At 36.9% G+C, this 5,183-nt stretch overlaps 1 non-coding gene across 1 annotated transcript; it reads left to right on the top strand.

Annotated features, from left to right (window-relative positions):
- The first annotated feature begins 1,442 nt into the window (after window positions 1-1,442).
- On the top strand, window positions 1,443-1,548 carry LOC132301971 (small nucleolar RNA R71). The gene has a single exon (XR_009480698.1). It is a non-coding gene; the product is annotated as a small nucleolar RNA R71 (small nucleolar RNA).
- The last annotated feature ends 3,635 nt before the right edge of the window (window positions 1,549-5,183 follow it).

The following is a 5,183-nucleotide window of genomic DNA, read 5'->3' as shown; positions in this document are numbered from 1 at the left end:
GTCCAAGATCAAGAAGTGTTCGCTCTATCACATTGTTTCCAATGATGCAAGAAATTATAGAAGTACCAGGATCTTTAACCTTTAGAGGAGTGTTGTACTTAAGAATAACACTGATTTGCTCGGTGAGATAATTTTTCTTAGGAACTTGGCTTTTGGATTTTCTCTTAAGTGTGCACAAGTCCTTTAGAAATTTGGAATATGATGGAATTTGCTTTATAGCATCAAGTAAAGGAAGATTGATTTTGACCTGTTTAAAGACCTCCATCATATGTTGAATTTTCTATCATTACTTACCAAAGTAGGAGGGTTCTTTAAGATATTCAGGATAAGGCGCTCTTGGCTCATAAGCTGTCTTAAGGTTGGGAGCAGATGAAGAAGTGACTCCATCTTCAACTCCAGTTGTAGTTTGTGGAATAGATTTTGAGGGAACATCCTTGGGATATGGATTATGAATGATAGGATCAATGGGAACCCTAAGCCTCACTTTTTCTTCATCTCATTTTTTAACTTGATTATCAACCACTTTACCACTCCTCAATGTAGTGATAGCCTGAACTTGCTCATGAAGAATACCTGAGGAATTGGTTTCATCAATCATGTAAGTCTGCTCTTTCAGGTTGGCTACTAGCTAACTAGGCAGCTTTCCATCCTCTCTTTGAGATAGAGTACTCATTGTTTGCCCAACTTGTGCCTTTTGCTATGGCTTGTGAATGTGAATTAAGAAATTGGGTACTGGCTTTAAGATCAATAAGAGCATTGAGTACTTGATCTTCAAAAGCAGAATTTCTAGGGGGAGGTGGAAGATTAAGAGTTTGAGTGGGTTGATTCATGAACGATAAATGGCAGATTGATTGAAAAAATTATGTTATGGCAGAGGGTTGGATAAATTTTGGTACTGTCCCTGTGATTGTGGAATAGTGGCTCCTTGACTTTGATTACGTCATGATAGATTTGGATGATCTCTCCAGCCAGGATTATATGTAGAAGTATATAGATTATAAGCTAGTCTAGAGAATGCAGCATTCACTTGCTCCTATGGAATCTCAGATGATTGTCCCATCATAGGGCAACTATCAGCAAAATGGGAAGGATTAGCATAAACTGAACAAACTTCCTTTGGCAAGGCAGTTTGTGGATTAGCAACAGAAACATAGCCAGATGATAAGACTTGGTCAAACCTATGGTTCAACGCTTCTATTTGAGCGGCTAACTTACTAGATTTTTCTACCTCATAGAGTTTTTCAACCTTATGAATTCTAGATGAAGACCTAGACCTAGAGGAAGAAGCATGTTGCATTGAATTTTCACTTAGGGCCTCAAACAGTTCCTAAACGTCAACCGGACTCTTACGAAAAAAAGCTCCATTACTGGATGCATCAACCATGTTCCTATGAGAATCAGAAAAACCATCATAGAAAATCTGTACTAAGTGCCATTTAGCAATATCATGGTGTGGACAATTTCTTAGAAGATCATTATATCTTTCCCATGAATCATGAAATCGTTCACCCAGGGTTTGGGAAAACGCTGTGATATCTCTTCTCATTTGTGAGGTTTTACCCATTGTGTAGTACTTTTTTAAGAACTCTTGTTACAACATATCCCATGTAGATATAGAATTAGATGGAAAGGACTGCAACCAAGTTCTTGCTTTGTCCTTGAGAAAAAATTGGAAAAGTCGCATCCTGAATGAATCATTGGTAAGAGTGGTCAACTTGGTAGTCGAACACAATTCCAAAAATACATCCAAGTGCATATAAGGATCCTTTGTTGCAAACCCATGGAAAGTAGGAAGCATTTGAATCATAGCAGGCTTGATTTCATAATCGGGTGCATTAGCATTGGGAAATACAAAGTACGAAGGGGAAGTGTATTTAGTAGGAATAAAGTGATCCCTCAATTGTGGCTGTGGAGGAATAGGTGCTTGTGGCACTTGTTCTCCATTACCCGATGCATTACGATTATCAGCCATGTTATTAGAGGAACTTTCTATTGAATTTAAATCCTTTTTAAGTTTTCTTAGTGAACTAAGAGTTCTCTTTATTTCAGGATCATGCAATAAAGGTTCTGACTGAGAATAACGAGTTAATATGCACCAATTCCACTAACCCTAATAGTAACAAAAATTTAAAAAAATAAAAAAAAATTCCAAGCTAAAGAAAAATAGCAAAAACTCAAGAAAAGTTTTATAAACTGAAACTTTTTATTCCTTAAGCGTCTTTATCCTCACTGCTAATTTCCTGCACTTAAAAAGAAAAAAGAATTAAGGTAAGATATCAGAAAGTCCGAAGACTAGTAAACCAAAAATAATAAACTAATTAAAAACTCAACAAATAAACAAATCTCCCCCGGCATCGGCGCCAAAAATTGATGTGTCAGTTTAATTACCATTCGCAATAGTACGAATCTTTGTAGGAAAAGACTATATAGATGGTGTCGATCCCACAGGGAGATAAGTGTTTTTTGCTTTGTGTTTAACTAACCCAATTTATTTCTTGGTTTACAGGTAACTGATTGAATTGATTGATTGGTTGTCATAAATATAAAATAAAATTAAACTGAATTTAAACTAAAGAGATTAGAAAGAGAAAAATCTTAGGGCTTTAACTTCACAACCTTCATACTATAGTTAACTGTTCAACTCTGGGTATTTAACAATTTATATTTCAAATGAATTGAACTCAATAACATTCGTTCAATTCGGTTTTAAAGAAAGATGTTTTATAAATTTCAGTTAACTATAACCTATATGCGGTTAGCATAGACTATCCACTTACCTACTTTAACTACTTTAACTAATTTTGCAAACAATCCATCTTTTCTAAGCATAGACTATGAAAACATTCATTTATAAAAAACATTGGAACACCATTACATAATCTCCATTCTTCTATCCGGCAGGGCTCCGCAAGATACCATTCAATAAGAATGGGTTGAGAATAGTCTAAGAATAATTATATTTAAGATCAGGTAATAACTTTTAAGAAACTATTTAAAACTTTGAAATCCAATTGAGTTATCTCAATTGCTCATAATCATGTAACAAAAAATATGCCAGAGTTAAAACAATCAAACCACAGTACTTAGATCGGTTACATCAGTGCCCTAAGAGAGAAATTAGCTACTCATGACGACGCAGAATATCATCTGTGTTGTCATTGTCTTCATCGTCATGGACGACACTTCTCTTCTTAGGATTTTCATCTTCTAAGGTTCTGAAAACCCTAAAAGCCGCCACCACAATATCAGACTTCTAAATAATACGAGCAAAAGGAACTTCTTCTACTAAGGCCTGTGCCTTCTTTTATAGAAGAAATAAGGGTTTGGTGGGCTTTAGGTCTTTTGGCCCATTTTGAATTAATTAAGACTTGGAAAAGAATAATTCCCGTAACTTGTAAATCCAATCTGTCATAGAAGACTTGAGCTTAAGAAGTAGAGCTCGAGCTATTTAGCCTAGGCTAGAGCTTTGGGAGCAAAGCCCGAGATTTTTTGAAATATGGCTCGAGCTTCAAAGAATGGTGCTCGATCTTCACTTTTGTACTTAGTCAAATTTCTTCAACTATTTTCCGAAGTGTCTTTTCCATTAACACTTCGAATATTTTTGGGCTCAAGCTTTAGGCATAAAGCTCGAGCTTTTGGGGCTCAGGGCTCGAGCTCTGAATGATAGTGCTTGTTCCCTGAAGGTCTGGCACGAGGCTCTGGGAACTTGCTTTCTTGAAATTAACTCTTCAAATTTTGACGCCTCATACTCGAGCTGGTAGGCAAAGGCTCGAGCACCACTATGTAGGGCTCAAGCTCTAGAGATACAAAGCTCGAGCTTTAATGCCTTGGTTGATTTTTCTTCTTTTTCTTGCAGAGCTCGAGCCTCAAAACTTAGGCTTAAGCCTTAGTACTTGGATTCTTCTAAACTTCACCATTTAAGCTCTCGGCTTGCTTTGAATAACCGACAACAACTCTATAAGCTTCGATATCAGTCTTTTCATCATAAAGTTTGGGTTTTAACCGTTTCTTTAGGAAAGTACCTATAAACACATAAAAAACATAAATTAGTCTAACAATGAATAGAAGTATTACTTTAGGTCTTAACATACGTACATTTAGGGGCTCGAATATGCAATATTCTGCGCTTATCTAGCCTCTTTGGATGAATTGTGTGACTTAGATTTAGACTTGGTCAACATTTTATATTGGAGAATTGGAAATCAATTTTCATGTGGGATGTAGACTAAGTACGCATTTTAATTTTCTTTTTCCTGTTTAAAAGATTGTTGAATTATTTACCAATTAAAACACAACAAAAACATATTGGAATTACCAAATAGGTGAAATAATAGGTGAAGAAGCAAAAACCCTACTAAGCTGGGCGCAGCCCAGCCGACCTCCTCAAGTGCAACCATGGCCCTGGTCGGCAAGGTCAAAGGATTTCTCCTAGCCCTGAGTCAATCCAATTAATCGTAGCCACTATCGGGCCTAACTTCACCCATATCCCATGTGGTCTTCACACCCATCGTGGCCTGAAAAGAGGAACCAACCCAGAAAAAGCGCAAGATTGAGAGCTAGGAAAGGAATTCTAGAGCAAATGTAAACTTCTATAAATAGAAATTAGAGAGAGAATGAGAGGTAGATTGTTTAAAGTGTAAGAAAATCATTTCCTAATATAAAGAACCATTTCTTGCATCTTCATCTAGCACCGTCTGTGGAAACAAAGGAAAGATTCATCAATTCCAATAACGAATGACACAACTCCGATCGGGAACCATGATCGGAGAAGGAGGTTCCCGCCAGCTGGAAGAGGACCAGCGAGTGAGACATGATGAGCTGATGTAGGTCATTGAGACTTTACGATGGGAGAATATTGAGCTCAGATCCAGGATAAAACAAAGGGACACACCACTGTTGCCTCGCCCATCAACAGCAGATCAGAGAGCGGATCCAGCAAACATCAAAAAGGGCAGGATCCAACTATACATCCCAATGCAATATACGCTCCTTAACCACTGATCTTGAGATCTCAAGCTCATATCGTGGCATATATCCATATATATATATATATACACACACACACATCCATATCCTATCCATAACAATAAAATAAATTATCCGCCATAGTTTTTCAATGGCATGTCATCTATATAGTTCTGTGACCTGACAAGAAGAGATGAGATTAAACTTATTAACCAGCC

This window comes from Cornus florida, unplaced genomic scaffold (genome assembly GCF_030987335.1).
Source record: "Cornus florida cultivar Cherokee Brave unplaced genomic scaffold, ASM3098733v1 CherokeeBrave_3.0.0_Hap2_Chr03, whole genome shotgun sequence".
Classification (NCBI taxonomy): Eukaryota; Viridiplantae; Streptophyta; class Magnoliopsida; order Cornales; family Cornaceae; genus Cornus; species Cornus florida.
This window is presented reverse-complemented; position numbering and strand designations above follow the sequence as displayed.